The sequence below is a fragment of the Eurosta solidaginis genome, chromosome 2, assembly GCF_040869045.1.
Source record: "Eurosta solidaginis isolate ZX-2024a chromosome 2, ASM4086904v1, whole genome shotgun sequence".
Taxonomy (NCBI): Eukaryota; Metazoa; Arthropoda; class Insecta; order Diptera; family Tephritidae; genus Eurosta; species Eurosta solidaginis.
Window position 1 is genome coordinate 143819842 of NC_090320.1, and position 25873 is coordinate 143845714.

The 25873-nt window shown below is 42.2% G+C and overlaps 1 protein-coding gene across 3 annotated transcripts in view; it reads left to right on the top strand.

The window, feature by feature from the left end:
* Positions 1 to 25873, top strand: part of LOC137240268 (MPN domain-containing protein CG4751) — an 834976-nt gene that overhangs the window by 327026 nt on the left and 482077 nt on the right. The gene's annotated exons all lie outside the window — the stretch shown is intronic.

Genomic DNA, 25873 nt, shown 5'->3' on the forward strand with positions numbered 1-25873 from the left:
TCAGTGACCGACTGACGGCAACCAACCCAATAGAATCTCTGTTTAATCTTCTCGAGCGTCTTCGTGATTCCAAGATGACCTCCACTTGGACCATTATGCAGCTCGCTGAGCACGTCAGGAATCCTCTTTCTGGGAACAACTATCAGTTTCTTCTTGCATTGCCCATCCTCACTCTCCCATACTCGATGCAAGCAACCGGATATCAATTCTAAACGGTTCCACTGTGCCCAATATGACATCGCAATGGAACTCTCTGCTGACATCTCTCTATTTGGTCTTTCGTTTCGTTTGAGCCCTTGCATAACATGTGACAGATCTGCATCTTCTAGCTGACTCCTCCTTAGTTGTTCCTTGTCCCATTCATCCGCACACGTTATAGTCATTAGCCGGACATCTATAATGTCTTCTTTAGCATCGGCCTTTGAACAGTGCTTGCATTCCAAACTGCATGATCTTCGTGACATTGCATCGGCATTCCCATGGGTACTACCTTTTCGATGCTCAATGGAAAAGTCATAGCTTTGTAGGTGCTCGATCCACCGTGCCAATTGTCCTTTCGGATTACGGAACTGCAGACGCTATTTCAACGCTGCGTGATCTGTCCTGACGCGGAATCGCTGGCCGTAGAGGTATTTGTGAAAATGTTTAATGCACTCTACCAATGCCAACAGCTCTCTCCGTGTAACGCAATAGTTCCTCTCTGGTTATCCAATCGAACGGCTGTAATATGCAACTACCTTCTCCTGTCCATCGGCCAGTTGTGATAAAACGCCTCCTATAGCATATCCACTCGCATCTGTATCTAGAATAAATGTTGCTCCTGGAATCGGATATGCCAACATTGGGGCAGTGCACAAACGCTCCTTCAATGTTTGGAAAGCCACTTCTTGCTCCTTCTTCCATTCAAAAGCTTTATTTTTTCTTGTACGCTTATAGAAGCTATGAGCTGCGCTGGAAAAGTTTGGTACAAATCGGCGGTAATATGTGCACAGCCCAAGGAAACTTCTTAATTCATGCAAGCTCTGTGGTCTTGGCCAATCCCTTACAGCCTCTATCTTTTCATTCGCTGTACAGATGCCTTCTGGCGTTACCTTGTGACCCAAATAATTTACTCCCTTTTTAAACAGCGAACAGTTTTTGAGACTTAATTTGAGACCAGCACCAGCTATTCTTTGGAAAACCTTCTTCAGATGTTCTTCGAAGTTCTTTCCCAATACGATGATGTCGTCTAGGTACACTAAGCATGTTTTACAATGTAGTCCTTTCAGTACCTGATCCATGAGTCTTTCAAAAGTAGCTAGTGCATTACATAGTCCAAAAGGCATCTGTTTACGCGGCGTAGGCTGCCACCCGTCCCATCTCCTCCTTGTACATACGTATATCCATGAATTTATATATTCCGTATCTGGTACTGTATTTTATTATATGGAATTGTATTATATTGAATTACCCACAATAATATAAATTCATATACATACATTACGTATATTTCTCCCGCCAGAATTATAATTTCCCGCCAAAAATACCTTTATATATATATATATATATATATATATATATATATATATATATATATATATATACATTCTCTCCCCCATATACACCTGTACGTAAAAGCGGGGCATTAAAAAATTTCGAGGCAAATCCCCCCCTTACTTTTACAAAGTTAACTTGTGTCCCTTGCGGTATAATATAAATACATATTCCCACATCAGTATTACTAGGGATACCCAGCAGCAAATTCGGCCACATTCACATAGTTTGAAATTCCCAGCAGCAAATTCTGCAGGTCATCCCAAATGAGCCCAGACTACTCCCAATTAAGTCTAACTGGTCCTAGCCTACTAAACTCTCGACCAATAGGAAAACTTATCCCTTTGGTTTTCCCGCATAAATAAACCCTCGGCAATCTCCAAAAATAACCAAAATAGCCAAAATAAAATTAAGCAAGTCCCTCTTCAGAATTGCTAGCGTAGTCGAAAGTAAATGTATATCCGAAACGGATCTCTTTTCGGATTACTGCGCTCGGTTCGGTACAACCGACATCCAAGATAACACCGAGGCATCCCTAAAAATAAAAGACAAAAATATCGATGTGTTCTGGGAAAGGCTACAGAGCGCATATGACGCTGTCGTAGAGTCAGATGACACCGACCTTCCCGACGACTTTAAGGCCTCAGCCTTCAATAAATACCGCGCCTGCCTTATAGCGTACGAAGACACAAAGGCAAGAATAGGCGATCAGCTCCAGCTAAGAGTACTAAGCAATCCCGTCCCCGCTACAACTACCACTCCCCAAGAAAATTCCGAGATACACCTCAAAGTACCCGCCTGTGACACCGAAGTCTTTTACGGGAGTTATGATCAATGGCCGTCCTTCCGTGACATGTTCACGGCGGTCTATATCAACCACCCCAAACTTTCGAGCGCCCAAAAACTGTACCACCTCAGGCACAAAACCCAAGGAAAAACCGGCCAGATAGTAAAGCAATTCCCACTGAGTGATGACAACTTTGCTCTGGCGTGGGAAGCCCTGAAATCCCGCCACAAAAATAAAAGAGTCCTGGTAGACAATCAAATCCGAATTCTCATGAATCTAAAAGCGATTAAATCGGAAAACAGTGATGAAATCCAAAGACTGCAATCTTCCGTTTATAACTGTCTCCAGATATTAGCAACCCAACAAGTCTCGACAGATAGTTGGGACCCCATATTAATATATCTGGTAACCTCAAAACTCCCGGAAAATACAGTTGCGCTTTGGGAGCAATCTTTAAACTCCAGAAGAGACCTGCCGAACTGGTCCCAAATGGTTCAGTTTCTGACTACGCGCTACGAGATAGTGGAAATGGTGGATCAATGGCGACCAGCCAAATCCGGATATAATCCACCCTCCACCAATTTCTCAAAGCCTCCCTCAAGTCAAAACAATCCCCAGTTCAGGCAGGCTCAAACCCCTAACCAAAACCGCAACCCCCACAGAACAACAACTACTCCCAAAATCGCACAAATGCTCATGTGGCCGAGCATCAAAAAATCTACGCCTGCAGAATGTGCAAGCAGGCCTCCCACACGCTACAAAGCTGCTTGCACTACAAAAAGCTGGCAATCCCGGAACGGAAAAAAAATTCGTGAGAGAAAACATTATGTGCGAAAACTGCCTGTCCCAAACCCACCTCTCAAAAGATAGCACAAGCACAAGAACGTGCCTCCACTGCCAAGGTCGCCACAACTCCACCCTCCACGACGCCGGAGTATCTCATAAAACAAATGGCCCTCGGAAAACAACAGTTCAAGTAGCAACTAGCCAGGACGTTACCAACCCAGATCCCAACGAGGATCTTCCCACCACCTCAAACGCTGCCCGCATCCAATCTTTGCATACAGAAAACGATAGCAAGATTATTCTCCCCACAGCGATAGTGTCCGTAGAACACCGAGGGGACTGCTTCAGGCTCAGAGCCTTAGTGGATCAAGGGTCAGAGCGTAGCTTCATCTCGTCAAAAGCTCAAATCAAGCTAGGCCTCCCATATACCCACTCCCTATTTGAAATATCGGGCATGGGAGGCTGAGTAGTACAAACCTCCAACAAGTTATGCTCACTGACCCTAGTCTCGAATGACCACAAGGTGAAAATAAAGGCCCAGGCAATAGTGCTACCTCGGCTCACTAGGCAACTCCCAACACTCAGGCTAAATAAACCACCAAATGCGTAAATGGTCCCATCTCAAGCTAGCAGACCAGAACACTCAGAACCCCTCCCAAATTGATCTGGTATTAGGCAGTGATCTTATCCCACAAATAATGCTAAATGGCATCGAAAAGATCTCCCCACACTGCTAGCCCAAACACAATATTTGGCTGGATAATAAGTGGCCAAACCCCCGAAAAGGTCGGATCACACTCCTCTCAAGCGTGGGAAGTTACGAATGTCCAGCTAAATGAACAGCTAAGACAATTCTGGGAAATCGAAGAAATACCCAGAACGCGAGTGGAAACCCCAGAAGATAAAATGTGCGAAGAAATTTATCAAAGCACCACCACTCGCATGGATAACGGTCGATACATGGTCCGGCTCCCATTTAAATCAACATTCCCGAACGATATCGACCTAGGTCAATCCCGTACTGCAGCACTACGACAGTTCCACGGCATGGGACGTTCCCTCTAAAAAAAGGGCGATCTCAAGCAGCAATACGACCAGGTACTCGAAGAATATCTGTCCCTAGGCCACGTGGAAGAATGCAGTCCCAATGAAATAGAATCCCTGGGTAAATACTGCTCATTCTATCTCCCTCACCATGCAGTCGTAAGGCCAGACAAGAAGACAACAAAAGTCAGAGTTGTATTCAACGCCTCTAAAAAGTCGGGTTCCGGTCACTCCCTCAACGATGTTTTATGTACCGGACCAACCCTCTTACCCGATCTCCGACTTATGTTGCTGAAATGGCGAACATATAAATATGTGTTTAATGGCGACGTCGAGAAAATGTACCGCCAAATTCTCTTGCACCCCGATGACCGAGACTACCAACGGATAATATTCCGAACCCCCGAACACAGTCCAATCAAGGACTACAAGTTGAAAACGGTCACCTTCGGGGTTAACTGCGCACCTTTCCTGGCTATTCGCACTCTACACGAGCTGTCGAAAGACATAGCCGACTCCCATCCACGCGCAGCCGCAATACTAAAATCCGAGACGTATGTTGATGATATTTTATCTGGCAGTCATGATCTCCAATCAGCCGAGCAATCCCTAACAGAGACTATAGACGCTCTCAATTCAGCCGGCTTTCCCCTAAAAAAGATCACGGCAAACCATCCCGACATCCTCCAAAAAATATCTCGAGTTCGAAAAGACTAGCACCGCCAAGACCCTGGGCATCCAGTGAAACGCCCTAACGGATACATTCTCGTATAACGTCGACTCAAATCCGGCATCCACTGCAGCCACGAAGCGGCAAATTCTCTCCTCCATAGAAAAACTTTTCGATCCCGCAGGGTGGCTAACGCCAATTATGATCCAAGCAAAAATCTTCATGCAAGATCTATGGCTAGACGGGACTGACTGGGATGAGCCAGTGAAACCCCTCCGTCTCATAAAGTGGGCGCAGTTCGCCGAAAATCTCCAACGATCTCGGATATTCAAATACCACGCTGGATAAACTACCACCCCGATAAACCAGTTCAGCTCCATGGCTTCTGCGACGCCTCGGAAAAGGCTTATTGCGCGACCCTTTTCGTAAGAACCACCGTAGGAACTCAAGTCTTCTCCCACCTTTTAGTCTCTAAAGGGAAAGTGGCCCCCCTAAAAACCATAATTTTGCCACGACTAGAGTTATGCGGCGCGGTCTTATTAGCCAAGTTAGTCGCAGTTGTCCAATCCCATCTCGGCCTCAATCAGCGAAAGTTTACCATGTGGTCTGACTCCGAAATCGTTCTAGCCTGGCTTGAGAAACCACATCATTCCTGGAAAACCTATGTCTCCAATCGAACTGCGCAGATCATCGACCTCATCGGCAATGCCACTTGGCGACATGTACGCAGCAAGGATAATCCCGCAGATATGGGCACCAGAGGATGCACCCCACTCGAGCTAGCTAATTCATCGCTATGGTGGAATGGCCCAGAGTGGCTTTCCCGACCCCCGTGGACTGGCCAACACCAACGGCCAGAAATATTGTACCCCCCGAACTTCGCCGAGTCGAATCACTGCATGCAGCGGAAGAGTCAGAAGACTTCTTAGAACGGTTCTCCGCCTATCCCCGCGCCCTACGCGTAACAGCGTACGTGTTGAAATTTGTAACTCGGCTTAGAAATGCTGTAGGAGGCAATCGTACCCTTAACGATCCCGCCCTCTCTTACGCCGACGTCATGCGCGCGAAAATCCGTCTGCTGAGCGTGACTCAGTCGAGATTCTTCGGTTCCGAAAGAACCTCCCTCGAAAATTCACAACCAATCGGAAAGCGAAGTCCCCTCCTGGCACTTGACCCCTTCCTGGATACAAACGGGATTCTCCGTGCCAACGGAAGATTAGTAAACGCCGACATGACCTACAATGAGTGTCATCCCATCATTCTCCCCGAAAAGGCTAGATTTACTACCCTTTATATAAGGTTTCTGCACGAGAGCTTCCTCCATGCGGAAGTCCACCTCCTGCAACAAGCTATCAGGCAGGAATTCTATACCCCCGACTCAAACGTCAGCTGAAAAAATGTATTTTCCAATGTAAAGTCTGCACCATCCATAAGCGACAAACGCAGTCCCAAATAATGGCAGCTCTACCCCCCGAACGATGCACTTTTGCGCCCCCCTTCACTACTACTGGCGTAGACTTCGCCGGTCCGTTCCAAATAAAAGCTTCGATGCTCCGATCTCCAACACTCGTGAAAGGCTACGTGGCCGTTTTCGTTTGCTTCACAACCAAAGCGATCCATTTGGAATTGTGTTTGGATCTCACCAGTAAGGCTTTTCTCGCTGCCTTCGCCCGGTTTTTAGGGCGTCGAGGGTACCCGAAACAAATTATGAGCGACAACGGCACAACATTCATTGGTGCTAAGCGAGCTACCGAAGTAGAGTTCGTCACCTTCCTCAACGAGGTCTCGACCGATATTGTCCAAAAGTATGCGCCACAAGGCATCGATTGGAAATTTATACCCCCCGGCGCACCCCACATGGGCGGATTATGGGAATCTGCCGTCAAAAGCTTTAAAACCCATCTTAAAAGGGTTGTAACGACAGCCTTTGAGGATTTCTCTGACGACACGCAAGCGGGTATATGAACAGATGTGTAGGCAACCGCTAACCAAATCTCCTTCTCCGCTTTACGATATTAACAAAGCGGATGTTTGATTGTGTGAGTGGGTTGAACTGTTGCTTGCACATATGTGTATATACGTGCCGCCTAAGGGGCGAACGCGGATTGGTTCAACCAAAGCAGGAAGGCGATTCGTGACTTACGGTGTCCTAAATGCCGCAAGGCTTAGTAGGTATAAAAGGGGGTCCCGCTGATCAACAGCATTAAAAATCGAAAAGTCGCGGTCTTAATTAGTGCCACCAGTGAAGTGAAAAGTTATGTGTTCAAAGTGCGTTTTTTCACCTTAAAGTGTGGGTGCGCGAGTGACAAAGTTATTTTTCAAAGTGCGGTTTCACGCTAAAAGTAAACGCGAACGAAAAAAAATAATAGTGAACTTTGATACCAGGGAATCCTCCCTAGGTGCACCGCAGAGCAAGGAGTATCGCCACCACTAGGCGTGGAAAAATCCCCTCAAGAAAGCAACAAAGGCACAGGTAAGTCAAAGTGTGAGATATGAAATTATTTTTTTGTTTTGAAACCTTTGTGTTTTTTTTTACCCGCGATTTTTCTTACACCTTTTTCCTTTTATTAGAACACTTTTTTTTTTTTGAACCTTGGGTTAAATAATTTTGTTTGGAATTAACACTTTTTTTGGTAAATTTTGTGAAACAGGATAGTTATTAGTAAACCATTTTATTTCTAGATTTTTTTATAAAAAAAAAATCAATTGAGTTAAAAATAATTTCGAATCGTTAGATCGGCTCAACCTAAAGTCCACTTCGCGAAAGTAGAGTTTTCCATAAATCTTTCTTTGGCGTTTTTACACAAAAAAAAAGCATTCCGCCATTATCAAACTAAACATTTTTGACCCAACATTCCCTTTAAAATTTTGAACGTTTTCGTTGTGAACAATATTTTTCATTGTATTCCCATCAAAATATTTGTTGTGAATTTTTATTTTATTGGATCTTTATTCGATCGAATTTGGGGTGAATTTAAAATTCATAAATATTAAATTATGCATAGGCGCACTTACATGTACATATATATATACATATATATGTACACGAGCACTTATGCAAACAAAAGGTAGATTAAAAGAAGAAGAAGAGAGGAGACAATTGAAATATTTTTTTGTTAAGCCATTTTAAATTTAAAAGAAGAGAAACGAAATAACTAATTTTTTTTCAAATCCAGAAAAAATTTTAAACAAAAATTCTTTAAAATAAAAATGTTTGAAAATATATATGCGTTCTCTTTTTGCAGCGCACGAAGCCAGCCGAGGGCCGCGACATTTTTTTCACATAAATTTACACAAAATCACACGCAAATCAACAACAGACACCAACCACACATACAAAAGGGGGTCAATAGTCCAACTAGGGGATTGGTTTCTGGCCAAAAGGGCAGCCAACGAGGCTATATTGGCCAAAAGCGTCAAAACGGATTGGCGCCAGAATCGGCGAACACCAACAAACACAATCACACGCACATAACACAGTCAGCAAACTCCCAACATAGCTACATACGAGCTCAAACATATAATCAAACACGCAACACTATACATTTTCCACAAAACCAACAAGAGGTAACATAACATACTTGTATATCCCCAACACAACAAATTCTGGCAACGGGTCGCATCGGCTCATTAGCAACATATCTACGTTTTTTGGCCACGCAACATCCATCGTCGCCAACATGTTGTTAAACACTTAGTGGCACAACCACCCACGTTGCTAACAACATAGTACACGGCATCATCGGCCACATTCATCCACCTTTATTCACGACACTGAAACCCAACACACCACTAATCTATCATTGGAAAATCTGAGAACGAGAGCAGTTAAGCGCGACTCACCCGGAGCGCGCTCGCCAACTTGAATATTTTTATTTACTCACCACAGTTTCAATTTATATTGATTATATTAGGCCGTACAACTATTACCTTTTTTTATTTTTGAATATTGAATTTTTATGAATTTTTTTATTTAATTAATTTTTTTATTATTAGTCCTATAATTTAATTCGTATAAGCTTTTCTTGCATCCTTGATTTTTCCTGCCCTAGTTTCACTGTCAGCAATATATTATTTTTGTCGACACACACACTAATTTCTGGGCATTCGTACCCAGCCCTACACAGGCCTATTTGGAGGTGCATGAGCCACTCGCAAGAAATTTACCCACAAGCACTATTTCGCCTTTCGAATTGTCATACTATCTTGTAGTATAAACGAAAAGAAGAAATTTTTTTTCTATTATATATTATATATTTTTTTTGGATTCCTAATTATCACAGTTATTTCACTTACACTTTCAATTTTTATTGAATTAATCTATTTTTATTAATACCCAGTCGGTACGCCTACTGTTTGGTCTTCGCGTTTTTTTTTATAAACATTTTTTATTTTTTTCATTTTTTTTACGCAGAAAAAAGTGACCCTATTCTCACGTAACTTAGTTTTCCGGCGATTTTTTTTATTATTTGGAGTTCTATAGCAGTGTATAAAAGTATGCACATGCTTTGAACCGAAACGCGAAACTAAAGACAAAAGACATTTAGGCATAGGATTAGCCGTGACCACGGTCAATCGGCCAAAGACCTGTATCAGAACATAAATTACATTGTTCTGTATATGTTGTTTGTTTTTTTTTTTCTCTTTTTTTTACTTCCAGCTCCGCACAACGATTTGGTACCATCTCGGAGTTCTGAGCGAGGTGAGTTTTTCATAAAAGAAAGAAAAAAAAAATCGTATGCACACACACCTTAACCCACGTACTTTTGTAATTACAATCCCAGAGTAAAGTAGCACATACCCACACGTATAGTTAGCTCAACATTTGTTTGGGAGTGAGCGCACACACAAGCGTACAGATACACACATGTTTATGCGTATGCGTGTACACAAATGGTTAGATATGTATTAGGCCGTGTCTAAGAATTAAAATATAAAGTACGTGAAAGAAAGGAAAAGTTAAGGAAAAGTTGGATTAGGTATTATAATTGAATTTAAAGCATATAGTAGTAAGAGCATAGAAATAATAAGTTTTCGAGATAGTTATTTAGGTTTTCAAAACCAAATTTTTTGAAATAGTTTATATCAATAAATTGTCACTTAGAAACGAAAGTGTTGCCTAATTAATTTTACTGCTAACTGATGGTAAGTTGGGGTATTTGAGTGGGTAATGGAAGGGACGTAAACTCTTAGAAATGAACATTTGTCAGGTTTAAGGGGACTCTACTCGGGAAGCGGAGCCATAGTAGAGTCCAAAGGCTGTTCACATCCCGTGAACAGGAGGGGTGGGAAGGCTTCACCTGACTCGGACAGGCTTTCTCCCGCTTTCCTATATTTATTTTTCTTTAGTTTGTTTAGATACTTTCCCTCAGGCATGAACTCAATTTTGCTATGTAACTGTTGGGGAAGGAGAAGTGGCAAGAACCGCGCCTCAAAGCCGACGAGCCTCAGCCGGGCTACTACCATGCCACTCCGCCACTCCTCCTCTCCCGCACCAGGCAGTTGTGTAACAATGGCGCCCAACGTTATAGCCCACTAGTAATTTTAAATTTTCCCATATTTCGTTTCTTTTACTTTCCTTTCTTTTCGTTCACCTCAGCTTGCTTTTCAGTATACTTTTTTTTTTAGCTTTTTACTACCTGATCTATTTTCTTAATTTTCCTTCTCGCGGACAGATTTAGGGTCACGAGGGCAACATCGCTTGTTGTCAGCAACGAGAGATATGTGCCCAAGTGACAAACCAGTGGGGGGAGTGCTGGCGGTGATTTCTGGGTTCCTTTTAAGAACTCCAACGTTTTTGAAAAGTGGTATCAGAAGTCATCGGGAGTACTTTAAGACGATAATTTTTTGTTTTTTTGTTTTTATTTTGTTGCAAGCTACATCAGCTGCTATGCGTATGGTCCAGCACCGTACGAATGTGAGGTTTTTGTACGTTTGCAGGGGTAGATAATTTCACAGGGTAAAGGGGGAATTGTGGCAACCACGTCTTGTGCTAGTTCTTAAGACGCTGTAGTGCCACATTTCACAATTAAGAGGGGATTAGCTGACTTTGACCTTGGACAGAATACTTCATTACTTTACTCAACTACCCACAGAGCCCATCAGGCGAGGACAACACCAAATGTACCAACAGTACCACAATATATTTCAGAAAGTTTAAAATTTCATTCGGAAACTTAATTCAAAATACTTAGTCATACTGAGATTTTTACATTTTTTTCATTTAGTTGTTTTTATCATTTATACTTGCAGAATTTCCATATATATTTTGCAATCAATTTTTTTACTACAACTTTCCAGTTAATGGGTTGTGTATAAATCGAGGAGATTGTTGATCACGATTTTTTTGATTTTTTTTTATGATTTTTCTTTCATTTTGATTTCAACTCTTGGAAGTTTTTTTTTTGATCTTTTTCTTTTTAAGTTTTTTATCTATACTAAAACTTAAACAAACAATTTAAAACTATACTGTTTATTAACTCTGTATTTTTATATTAATTTATTTTTTTTTTGAATTTTTATATCTATAACGATTAAAGGTGAATTTTCTTTTATCTTTATGCACTTTCTCATCACATACACTGAGAGGGTAATCTATTCATACATACATATGCAATCTTGAATTTTGTTGAAAACTATTTTTTTCATATGCCTATACATACTAATATATAGGTACATAGCCAAACAAAGAAAATTTTTGAATACCACACATTTTTGAATATTTCATACACATATCCCTATATAAAAAAAAAAAAAAAATCTCTGTTTGAATTTTGGAGTTGTACCCCTTTTCATAGCTAAGACTTAAAGTTCTTACTCGCGTAGTAAATACTTGTGTTAGACACATTTTGTTACATACAGTTCGACATACTTAAACAGAGCTACATATAAATACAAATAAAGAAATTTTTGAGGCTAATTAGTTTTGAATTTGTGGCCTTGTTGAAATAGACACAATTTAAGACACACACCGATACATAGGTACTTATATACATGTAATTTTCAGCTTTCGAATTTTGCCTTTTTTTGAATTTTTGTACACATACATATACCTATACACAAATACACATACACATACATATATACGCTTAAGAAAGTTCCAATTTTTTTTAATTACACATTTATCATAATTATCTTTTATACCTATTTGGAAATATATATATATATATATATATATATATATATATATATATATATACACGTACATATACTACGTTCATATCCTTTATATTTGAATTTTACCCATTTAAATACATATACATACATATACTTTAATAATTGTCCATTTTTGAATTTTGCACATATATATTTTTTTTTTTATCCTTTATACACATAAGTATCTTTTTATACACTTTTTATATACATATATCCACACATACATATATTTCTTTCATACCATCTTTATCATTTGAATTGCGATTGTTTATTTCAATTTTTTTTTTTACTCCGATTTAAGAAATAAATCCATAGGTGATATAATCGTTGAATTTAAAATTGTTTTTTTTTTGCTGTACAAAAGCGTTTCGGTTTTATTTTTTTGTTTCCTTTGTCCAACTTTGGAGTTTGTATTTTTTTATTACGTTTCGGTAGTCGGGTTGCGGACTCCCTTTTGATACCAGTCCCTTAGTTTATGGACAAGTCCAAGGACCAGGGGGTGATTCCAAGGAGGGTTTTAGGACTATTAGGAACAGGCGAATTACGCGTAGCGTAGCAAGGGGTTTGGAGAACGAGGTGGTAGGGGCCTTATTCAATCAAATCGACACAGGCATCGAATTACCAGCCGATTTCGTCCTAATAGACCTCTGGAATCTTTGCACTGCTAGGGTATTTGGGCAAGCAGAGGTTTCGGTGGCTGATAGGGCTATCATAAACACGTCGGATCGCTCGCTGAATTTTTCGCAGAAATTGGAAAGATTATTGGAAATGTCGGACACAGAGGAGGGAGCTGTTGGAGGTGAAGGGATACAAGACCACAGGGCAGGTGCAGCTGCAGCAGCGAGGACTGGCGGAGACAGGCGCACGCAGGCAACGGTAGAAGAGCGCATCGACCAGCTAGGACGTATGATGGAGGTGATGATGCAGCAGAACGCTGAAATGAATCGTCACATGGGCGAATTGCGAAAGGTAAGGGAGGATATATCCACTCTTAGCAATCGTGTCGCTCATGTGGAGACATCTATGCGCGCGCCTGCTGCATCAGCTCCTCCACCGAACACGTCCACGCCAGGACAAGATCGGGATGCCACCATGAACCAGCACAGAAACGCGAACCACACAGATGCAGGCAACGGCCACTCCAGCTATTCTGGCCGAAAGAAAGTAGATTTAGACAAATGGCACCTTAAGTTCGGCGGGTCAGCAAAGGGGATGACGGTGGAAAGTTTTGTTTTCAGGTTGGAACGAATGCGCGTACAATACCAGTTGTCCTATCAGCAGTTGTTTTCCGATTTCCACTGTCTAGTTTCAGGGCCCGCTCTCAAGTGGTATTGGCAGGTGCTGGAGGATCACGCCGATGACGAGACGTTTGACTATTTTGGGTTGAAGAGGGAAATTTTATCTCAATTTAAGTCGGCAGAGTCAGACTACGAGGTGATACGCGAGATTATGGAGCGGAAGCAGCAGCCCCAAGAGAGCTTCGACGAGTACTATGCTGACGTCCACGACCTAACGTTCCGACTGAGGCAAAGAATCCCGGAGAACGAGCTGGCCAAATTATTAAGGGCAACCTAAAGTCATATCTGGCCAACCTGACATTCGCGACAAAGACAGCGACATTGGCGGAGTTGAAGGCCGAATGCAAGAGGGCGGAAAAGTTAATTAAGGAAAACAGGTCTAGGGCGAAGCCAGTCAGCGAGTTAGGGACAAACAACGTAGATTGGTCGGAAGGTCAAGAGAGTGAGTTTAGCATAGAGGCGTTCAACAAAGACAATAGGAATTTAGGAGTTAGTAAGAATATGTCTCGTGCCCCTGTCACACAAAACCATCCTAAACCCAACATCCCAACCAATTTTCCCAGTCCTGTCGCAAGTTCGTCGTCCAATGTCCATAGTCAAAATGTTAGTCCTGTTCAAAACCAATTGTTTTGTCCCTCCCCGTTTCACCTTATGTTGTGTTATGCTTGTGGCATGCCGGTGGATTTCTATTTGAAGAACCCGGCAGAAGCAGCAAAAGACACAAAGTGCAAGTCGAATTTCCACTTTATGAAATGTTTTGCGTGTGGAGGTGATTCGTCCTTTTGTGCCTTTAAACCAGAGGCGGGAAACCGGGCGTTGGCAGAGATGTCCGGGAGCTCTGCCTCAAACCAGGATCGCCCGGGGAATTAATTGGAGATAGGCAGATAGAAATTTTAAAAAGAGATAGGGAGAACGAGGTAAAGGAAAAAGTAGAGGAAAAGAAAAAAGTTGATCCAGTTAGAGATAGTTTACATGTTAGGAAGTTGAGGTATGAGGAAGCAAGGAGAAGAATATTCTGCGAAGAGATCAAGGCTAAAAAGAAGAAGAAAAATTTCGAAAAAATACGGAAGATGCGAGAAAAACACAAGATTTTCAAAAGGATTAGAAAAAAAATTATTTCGACCATAGTTACTGCGCAGGGTGATAATAGGTTGTTCGCCAAAACGGAGATCGGTGGACGCGAGATGCTCGCGCTCTTAGATTCCGGGGCCGGGGCTAGCTGCTTGGGGAAAAACGCCCATAAGTTACTCAAAGGGAAGGAAAGCTTGATTCTGCCGATTCAGGGTCAAAATGTGAAGACAGCCAATGGGGGTGAAACCGCGGTTGTTGGTGTAGTGACTCTTCCAGTACTCTGGGACGGTACCACTCGGGAGCTGGAATTTCTTACAGTGCCTGGACTGCAACAAGAGGTCTATCTAGGGATCGATTTCTGGAAAGCCTTCCAGCTTAATGTAGTCAGTAGGGGGCCCCAAATCCAGTCAAAGGTTTCGGTCGTATCAGAGCTTACTCCTGCTGATGGTGATTTATCATTCGATGCGGTGCAACATGATTTGAGTCCCGAAGAAACTGTAGCCTTGGATCGTGTAAAAGCACAGTTTCCTTCCTTCGCAATATTTGGGTTGGGTAAGACCGATGTAGAGGAGCACGTCATCGAGGTGACGGATGAGCACCTTCCTGTAAAGCAGCGCCACTACCCTATTTCTCCGGCAATTCAAAAATTAATATTCGCAGAACTGGACAGGATGTTAGAGATGGGTGTTATTGAAGAAAGCAACAGTTGCTGGAACTCCCCCGTCTCACTCGTCATCAAAGGAACTAAAAATCGCCTATGTTTGGACGCCCGCAAATTAAATGTCGCACCATCAAAGACGCCTACCCACTCCCACATATAGACGGTATTCTAAGTCGGCTTCAGAATACCAGGTACATATCTGCCATTGATTTAAAAGACGCGTTTTGGCAGACACCTTTAGAGCGAAAGTCCAGGGAGAAAACTGCTTTCACTGTACCTGGTAGACCATTGTACCATTTCACAGTCATGCCTTTTGGACTATGCAACGCGGCACAGCGAATGTGTCGTTTAATGGACAAGGTCATCCCCGCTTATCTTCGTGAATCTGTGTTTGTTTACCTAGATGACTTACTGGTTTGTTCTGAGAATTTTTCGTCCCATTTAGATATGTTGTCCCGTGTTGCAAAATGTCTTCGTGATGCTAAATTGACGATAAACGTTGAAAAGAGTAAGTTCTGTTTTAAGGAAGTAAGATATCTGGGTTATGTCGTAGGCGACGGATGTATCCGTATGGATCCAAATAAGGTGGCAGCGATGCGAGACTTCCCCGAACCCCGAACACCGAAGCAACTCAGACGGTTCCTAGGGATGACAGGCTGGTACCGCAGATTCATACAAGATTACGCGACAATTGCAGCACCGCTGCACGACTGCCTCAATAAAGACAAAATAAAATCTTTTAAAATGACGGACGAAGCGATGCAAGCATTTGATTGCTTAAAGCAAAAATTAATATCTGCACCGGTGTCAATACATCCGGATTTTGAAAAGCACTTTTACGTGCAATGTGACGCATCCACGGACGGAGTCGGAGGGGTACTCTTCCAACTAGACGAGGACGGAAACGAACGACCGATTGCCTACGTATCTGCGAAACTAAATAAGGCACAAAGAAATTACAGTATCACGGAACTAGAGTGTTATGCAGCGGTCCTGAGTATAAAGAGGTTCCGGCCCTATATCGAGGGATTGCCCTTTACGGTAATAACTGACCATGCCAGCTTGAAGTGGTTGATGGGTCAGAAGGACTTGTCTGGCCGGCTGGCAAGGTGGAGCTTAAAATTACAAGGCTTCAATTTCGACATCCAGCACCGTAAGGGCACCCAAAATGTAGTGCCGGATGCTTTATCTAGGGTCGATATGAGTGAAATGTTAATAAACGACAGAATACTGGACATTGACGTAAATTCACCTTACTTTAAAACGACTGAGTACCACGAACTCATAGACACGGTGACAGCGAACAAGGACAAATTACCGGAACTGTGCGTATCTGATGGATACGTTTATAGACGGACGCAATTTGACAAGGGGGAAGGGCTTCAAGGAGACCATGCCTGGAAGCTATGGGTGCCGACTGAACTTCGTTCTGGTTTGGTGGAGGCATCGCACTGCTCGCCTTCTGCAGGTCATGGAGGTATACACAAGACCCTTATGCGCATCCGTGAAAGATACTACTGGCCAGGACTTGTGGCAGATGTACAAAATTATATTAAAAGTTGCGATACCTGTAAAAGCAACAAAACCCAAAATGCTTTCCACAAACCGTTGATGGGAAAACAACATGTTACTGAACGCCCTTTTCAACGTTTATTTATAGATTTTATGGGTCCATACCCACATACATGTGATGGTAATGTTTATGTTTGTGTGTCTAGATCACTTTTCGAAATTTGTGTTTTTGAAACCCATGCGTAGGGCAACCTCAGCTGAAGTTGTAAAATTTTTAGAAAAGGATATTTTTCACGTGTTTGGTGTACCGGAGTATGTACACTCCGACAATGGCAAACAGTTCGTTTCAGAAATGTTTATATCATTTTTAGCAAGATATGGTACGACGCATGTAAGAACGGCGTTCTACTCGCCACAAGGCAACGCGGCAGAAAGGGTCAACCGATCAATATTGCAAATAGTGAGGTCGTATGTAGGCGAAAACCAGAAAAATTGGGACAAACACATAAGTGACGCGGCCTTTGCATTACGAAGCGTCATCCATTCGGCGATTAACACATCACCGTATTATGCTTTGTTTGGTATGCCCATGGTGCAACATGGTGCATCGTACGAATTGTATCGAAAATTAGGCGCAGTCAAGGATGTGGACTGCGAGCTAGAGTTAACATCAGATAAGCTTCAGGCGATTAGAAATAATATTATGAAAGATCTGAGGTTAGCCCACGAGCGTAGCAAGAAAGTATATAATACTCGAAGTAGGGATGTGACGTTTAAGATTGGACAAGTGGTATACCGCCGAAATTTTAAACAGAGATCACAAATCGACAACTATAATCCCAAACTTGCCCCAAAACAAGTAAAATGCATTGTACTTAAAGTAATAGGTAACTCGAAGTATGAACTCGGTGATGCTAGTGGAAACAGAATCGGGGTATACCATGCTAAAGACATATTTGTGGCATGATGCTAGTTAAAGTTCAATGTTGCATGTTATTTATTACTCACCTTGGTACCTGAAAAACTTGACCTGTAGAAAATGGACATCCATTTTAATTTTTTTTGTGATTATTTATTCAATTATTTTAGGTTTTATTGACCTGTCAATGTAATTACACCGTTTTGACCTAACTTTTATTTAATTATACATTCCCAACTTGACATATTAACCCATCTAGACATTTGCAACTTGACTAATTTTCTTCAATCTGTGATATAGTTTTAGTTCAAACTGTGATATAGGATTAAGAGGCCCATCTGTGATACTGTAGGTTAGTGTTTGCTTGAGAACCCAGTGATGTAGGTTTAGAGTTTTGATAATTTGTTTAAATTTTGTTGTAGCAGTAAATACATGTTGTAGTATATGTTTTAGTAAGAAGCAAACTAGAAGCCCGGCATTAGGTCGTGGGTCGAGGCCACACGTTAGCCCTACACTTATAAACCAACCCAAGGCTGCGTTATGAATTTCTTTACGCACACGCTCCATGATGCAGGCACCATCGGCGGATGCGAGCCTGTAACGACAGCCTTTGAGGATTTCTCTGACGACACGCAAGCGGGTATATGAACAGATGTGTAGGCAACCGCTAACCAAATCTCCTTCTCCGCTTTACGATATTAACAAAGCGGATGTTTGATTGTGTGAGTGGGTTGAACTGTTGCTTGCACATATGTGTATATACGTGCCGCCTAAGGGGCGAACGCGGATTGGTTCAACCAAAGCAGGAAGGCGATTCGTGACCATCGGCGGATGCGAGCCTGTAACGACAGCCTTTGAGGATTTCTCTGACGACACGCAAGCGGGTATATGAACAGATGTGTAGGCAACCGCTAACCAAATCTCCTTCTCCGCTTTACGATATTAACAAAGCGGATGTTTGATTTTGTGAGTGGGTTGAACTGTTGCTTGCACATATGTGTATATACGTGCCGCCTAAGGGGCGAACGCGGATTGGTTAAACCAAAGCAGGAAGGCGATTCGTGACTTACGGTGTCCTAAATGCCGCAAGGCTTAGTAGGTATAAAAGGGGGTCCCGCTGATCAACAGCATTAAAAATCGAAAAGTCGCGGTCTTAATTAGTGCCACCAGTGAAGTGAAAAGTTATGTGTTCAAAGTGCGTTTTTTCACCTTAAAGTGTGGGTGCGCGAGTGACAAAGTTTTTTTTCAAAGTGCGGTTTCACGCTAAAAGTAAACGCGAACGAAAAAAAATAATAGTGAACTTTGATACCAGGGAACCCTCCCTAGGTGCACCGCAGAGCAAGGAGTATCGCCACCACTGGGCGTGGAAAAATCCCCTCAAGAAAGCAGCAAAGGCACAGGTAAGTCAAAGTGTGAGATATGAAATTATTTTTTTGTTTTGAAACCTTTGTGTTTTTTTTTACCCGCGATTTTTCTTACACCTTTTTCCTTTTATTAGAACACTTTTTTTTTTTTGAACCTTGGGTTAAATAATTTTGTTTGGAATTAACACTTTTTTTGGTAAATTTTGTGAAACAGGATAGTTATTAGTAAACCATTTTATTTCTAGATTTTTTTATAAAAAAAAAATCAATTGAGTTAAAAATAATTTCGAATCGTTAGATCGGCTCAACCTAAAGTCCACTTCGCGAAAGTAGAGTTTTCCATAAATCTTTCTTTGGCGTTTTTACACAAAAAAAAAGCATTCCGCCATTATCAAACTAAACATTTTTGACCCAACATTCCCTTTAAAATTTTGAACGTTTTCGTTGTGAACAATATTTTTCATTGTATTCCCGTCAAAATATTTGTTGTGAATTTTTATTTTATTGGATCTTTATTCGATCGAATTTGGGGTGAATTTAAAATTCATAAATATTAAATTATGCATAGGCGCACTTACATATATATGTACACGAGCACTTATGCAAACAAAAGGTAGATTAAAAGAAGAAGAAGAGAGGAGACAATTGAAATATTTTTTTGTTAAGCCATTTTAAATTTAAAAGAAGAGAAACGAAATAACTAATTTTTTTTTCAAATCCAGAAAAAATTTTAAACAAAAATTCTTTAAAATAAAAATGTTTGAAAATATATATGCGTTCTCTTTTTGCAGCGCACGAAGCCAGCCGAGGGCCGCGACATTTTTTTCACATAAATTTACACAAAATCACACGCAAATCAACAACAGACACCAACCACACATACAAAAGGGGGTCAATAGTCCAACTAGGGGATTGGTTTCTGGCAAAAAGGGCAGCCAACGAGGCTATATTGGCCAAAAGCGTCAAAACGGATTGGCGCCAGAATCGACGAACACCAACAAACACAATCACACGCACATAACACAGTCAGCAAACTCCCAACATAGCTACATACGAGCTCAAACATATAATCAAACACGCAACACTATACATTTTCCACAAAACCAACAAGAGGTAACATAACATACTTGTATATCCCCAACACAACAAATTCTGGCAACGGGTCGCATCGGCTCATTAGCAACATATCTACGTTTTTTGGCCACGCAACATCCATCGTCGCCAACATGTTGCTAAACACTTAGTGGCACAACCACCCACGTTGCTAACAACATAGTACACGGCATCATCGGCCACATTCATCCACCTTTATTCACGACACTGGAACTCAACACACCACTAATCTATCATTGGAAAATCTGAGAACGAGAGCAGTTAAGCGCGACTCACCCGGAGCGCGCTCGCCAACTTGAATATTTTTATTTACTCACCACAGTTTTAATTTATATTGATTATATTAGGCCGTACAACTATTACCTTTTTTTATTTTTGAATATTGAATTTTTATGAATTTTTTTATTTAATTAATTTTTTTATTATTAGTTCTATAATTTAATTCGTATAAGCTTTTCTTGCATCCTTGATTTTTCCTGCCCTAGTTTCACTGTCAGCAATATATTATTTTTGTCGACACACACACTAATTTCTGGGCATTCGTACCCAGCCCTACACAGGCCTATTTGGAGGTGCATGAGCCACTCGCAAGAAATTTACCCACAAGCACTATTTCGCCTTTCGAATTGTCATACTATCTTGTAGTATAAACGAAAAGAAGAAATTTTTTTTCTATTATATATTATATATTTTTTTGGATTCCTAATTATCACAGTTATTTCACTTACACTTTCAATTTTTATTGAATTAATCTATTTTTATTAATACCCAGTCGGTACGCCTACTGTTTGGTCTTCGCGTTTTTTTTATAAACATTTTTTATTTTTTTCATTTTTTTTACGCAGAAAAAAGTGACCCTATTCTCACGTAACTTAGTTTTCCGGCGATTTTTTTTATTATTTGGAGTTCTATAGCAGTGTATAAAAGTATGCACATGCTTTGAACCGAAACGCGAAACTAAAGACAAAAGACATTTAGGCATAGGATTAGCCGTGACCACGGTCAATCGGCCAAAGACCTGTAACAGAACATAAATTACATTGTTCTGTATATGTTGTTTGTTTTTTTTTCTCTTTTTTTTACTTCCAGCTGCGCACAACGATTTGGTACCAACTCGGAGTTCTGAGCGAGGTGAGTTTTTCATAAAAGAAAGAAAAAAAAAATCGTATGCAGACACACCTTAACCCACGTACTTTTGTAATTACAATCCCAGAGTAAAGTAGCACATACCCACACGTATAGTTAGCTCAACATTTGTTTGGGAGTGAGCGCACACACAAGCGTACAGATACACACATGTTTATGCGTATGCGTGTACACAAATGGTTAGATATGTATTAGGCCGTGTCTAAGAATTAAAATATAAAGTACGTGAAAGAACGGAAAAGTTAAGGAAAAGTTGGATTAGGTATTATAATTGAATTTAAAGCATATAGTAGTAAGAGCATAGAAATAATAAGTTTTCGAGATAGTTATTTAGGTTTTCAAAACCAAATTTTTTGAAATAGTTTATATCAATAAATTGTCACTTAGAAACGAAAGTGTTGCCTAATTAATTTTTGTTTGCATACATGGGCTGAAATTGTGATCTTTTTAGGAGAGACAGAAGTAAACCATGTCTGGCTAAAAGCTGCAAGTTGTTGGTGCAGGCGTTGCCCTTGTGCTAACTGATGGTAAGTTGGGGTATTTGAGTGGGTAATGGAAGGGACGTAAACTCTTAGAAACGAACATTTGTCAGGTTTAAGGGGACTCTACTCGGGAAGCGGAGCCATAGTAGAGTCCAAAGGCTGTTCACATCCCGTGAACAGGAGGGGTGGGAAGGCTCCACCTGACTCGGACAGGCTTTCTCCCGCTTTCCTATATTTATTTTTCTTTAGTTTGTTTAGATACTTTCCCTCAGGCATGAACTCAATTTTGCTATGTAACTGTTGGGGAAGGAGAAGTGGCAAGAACCGCGCCTCAAAGCCGACGAGCCTCAGCCGGGCTACTACCATGCCACTCCGCCACTCCTCCTCTCCCGCACCAGGCAGTTGTGTAACAGGGTCAGTGGAACACACAGCTTCACCTTTGAAGAATTCTCGACTCTATTAATTCGTATCGAGGCCGTTCTCAATTCTCGTCCTATCTCCCCGCTTTCTCAGGACCCAGCGGATCTCACCGCCCTCACACCTGGCCACTTTCTCCGAGGCGCACGCCTTCTCGCCATCCCCGAACCAAACTATGAACACCTCTCTTTGATCAACCGTTGGGAACGGTTGAAAGTTTTACATCACCAATTCAGCAAGCGCTGGAAGAATGACTATCTCATGGAATTACACAAGCGTTATCGATGGCAAACCGCTCAACCTCCCCATAAAATCGGCGATCTAGTCGTCATCAAGGAAGACAACCTACCCCGTACCGAATGGCGCCTGGGACGCGTTGAAGACACTCATCTCGGAAGAGACGGCCATATCCGAGTAGTCGACGTACGCACCCAGAATGGCGTACTCACTAGGCCCATCACAAAATTGTGATTTCTACCGCCCTCTGAGCCTGACTCAGGCCCACAAGGCTCAGTAGCATCCCCAGAACATAATACAGTCCAACTCCCTGTGCTATCGTAAAATCAACAGAAACAATCTTAACCCCTACCAACACTCACTCCCAACCTCACAAGTGACTAAAACGTAATTCTATCCTATCTTCCTCAGATGGATCGTCAGCGCCCTCCTGTGCCCGCACCACGCCGTTCGCTGCAATCGCGAGTATAGTGCCCGCAGCCCCGTCACGACGCCTCAAACCCGCGGTGGCCGATTACCGCAAGTGCCGGCTATGCCTACAACATCACGCTCTGTCGGTGTGTCCTCTTTTCAAGGCAATGCCAGCTCACCAACGTATGACCATCGTTAAGGCACACCAATTCTGTGCAAATTGCTTAGCATTATCGCATCGCACCCACGACTGCAACTCAAACGAACGATGCCGGGACTGCGGGGGCTTCCACCCCACTCTGCTACACCGCGACACCGGAGGTCGCCAAGCACCACCCGTAGAGGAATCCCTTCCACAACCACGCCACCGCGTCGCTACACATCCCCGTCGCCGACGTCCACAGCAGACTACTACGGCTAATGTTCGCGCGCCAACCGCGCATTCAACCCCGCGACCTAGCGTTGGAGATCGCACGATACGATGTATAGCAACCGGATTGCGCACATCCACGTACAAAAAAAAAGTTGGAAGGATCCTCATTAAGGAAGCCGTCCGGGCTCTAACCGAGCTGCAACACACTTTAGGCGCTTAGTACGCCTAGGCGGGCCAGGATGTTTACGCGGCGTAGGCTGCCACCCGTCTCATCTCCTCCTTGTACATACGTATATCCATGAGTTTATATATTCCGTATCTGGTACTGTATTTTATTATATGGAATTGTATTATATTGAATTACCCACAAAATCAATGAATTGTATTTACCTTTAAATTCCCTATTGGGTCTCCTGATGGACGTGTGGCAGCCTCCACCGCGAAAATCCACCAAATGGAATTTGCCGCAACTACATAGTAGCGATACGGCAGGATCGCTACCTGTCAAAAAACCACCACCTTTTTGGCAAAGTATATAAAAATGTGATCTTGGTCAGCTGAACATTTTTCCGTGTTTGTGAAAAATTATTATTATTGTGATCATTCTCCTTTTCAATAGTTATATTTTTCGAGAATTTGCTCCGTATAAAAGGAAAGGAATATAGAAAGTACACAGTTTTCTCTTTAATTTATTATAATTAACGTAACCTTTGTGATTCGGCCATTTTGGTGGTTGATGAAATCTCCTGTACAAAATACATATTCTATGTGAATAAAAGTGAAATCAAAATTACATGTAAATGAAGACAATGCTTTGTTAATTCAATTAAAACAGCATACAAATATACCGGGTCTCCTTGAGGCATTATTCATCGGAGATTTCATTGTGAGTATCTCATTCCTTGCAATATCGACGGCGGTTCTCGCATACATCGAACCGACTTGGGGTGCTTTGGACACATTTTATTATTGCTTCAGTGCACTGACTACGATTGGTTTGGCTACAGAAGTGGGTATTTTAGTGGTGGCGAAAACATTTGGAGGAGGCTTTTGCACAACATCCGAACCACTACATCGGAGTTGCGCGCGATCGGGGTTTCGGTAAGAGGCGCATCCAACACAGCGCCAACAAAATGTCCACATAGCAGCATCCCCACCATCACCACATCATCACCAACCATCTTCACAAAGCGGCAACTATCCGAAATTCAAGGTAACTCGTACTTAACTAGCATCACTGTAAATTGCGAAAGACCATCACCGACACTGAAGGCTGTTTTCTCCTTGTCTTCTTCCTTCACTTCCACTTGCCAGTAGTCCAGTGTAGAAAACAATTTCGTACCAGAGAGCGAGTTCAGAGTGTCGTCAATTCTTGGCAATGGGTAGCTATCCTTTTTCGTAACGTTATTCAACTTCCGGTAGTCCACGCAAAACCTCATTTTTCCATCCTTCTTCTTTAAAAAGTATTACCGGTGAGCTCCATGGACTAGCTGATGGTTCGATAACGCCGCTGTCGCTCATTTCTTGTATGGTTTGACTCACATCTTCTCGCTTCGCCAGTGGAACACTACGTGGAGCTTGACGGATCGGCCTCACATCTCCAGTGTCAGTTTGATGTCTCACAACGTTGGTGCGGCCTGGTTTGGAGCCATCTTGGTCAAATATGTTCGCGTACTTCAGGAGCAGTTGCTTTGCCTTACTCTGATAATCTTCCTCTAGTCCCTCCGTCCAGGCCATGATGTCATCTGAAAGATCAATATTGCTAGTTGAAACCTCCTGGAGCCGTTCACAATTGATTATTACTTCAGCCTCTTGGCATCTTCCCAAAATAGCTCCTCTGGTCAGTCTGAGTGGGACTTGAACTCATTGAGTACTCTTACCGGGATACGTCCATCTTGTTTTGTTATAGCCAGGGTTTTTCCTACAAGTACGTTCGGTGTTGATTTGTTTGCTGCTTCGACAAACCACAATTTGTTTGTCCCACAATCTCCATTAATCTTTGCCCAGATGACTGCTTCGGATTTTGGTGGTATTTGCTGACTCTCTTCCACCAGCACTCGTTTACTGCTGTAGCCTCTCTCGTAGCCGAATTTAAGTGGCACATCCATGTTCTTATATCGCATCGTCTTGCTTTGCATATCGATCTTGATGCCTTGGTCGATTACGAAGTCCACTCCAATTATGATTTTCATCAACAATCTCTGCCACTATAAAATTGTGTAGTACCGTGACGTTCCCAATTGCTACTTCACATGCTACTTCTCCAATTACGTGGCTGTACGTAATCTTGCTCCAAGCAATGGTCTTATCTACTTGTTGACTAAATCTGGTCGAATGATGGAATGGGATGCACCTGTATCTACAGTCAGTAAACATTCCTTTCCATCCCCATGTCCTCCGACAGTAACAGTAAGATTGTTTGAGCTTCTTCCAATTTGCGAGATAGAGATCATGGGGCATTCAATTGCGGGAGCCAGGAGTCGCCCCTTGCGGCTCACTCGCTTTAGTTTAACGATTGAGTGGATTTGGAGATTTGCTCATCTCCTTCAGCTCTGCGTTTACGGCCACCCACATTGCTGGAACTGTTAGGATTGGTACTGCAATAACGTGCAATGTGCCCTGGCTTTCCACATTTAAAGCATTTGACGGCACCATCGTTTTTCTGCTGCGTTCCTTTTAATGCTTCCAAAATTTTGTCTACCCAGTTTGGCCTTCCCACTTCCACGCGGTGAGCTTTGTATGAGGTGGGTTTTGTCTAAGGCTGGGGTAACGCTCAGTCAATCCAGAGTCGAGTAAAGGTCCCACAAACCCCTACTGAATAAATACACGATATTTATGTGTTACGAACATACGCACACACGGCTGGAGATATTAGGCGGACAGCAGCTTTCCGT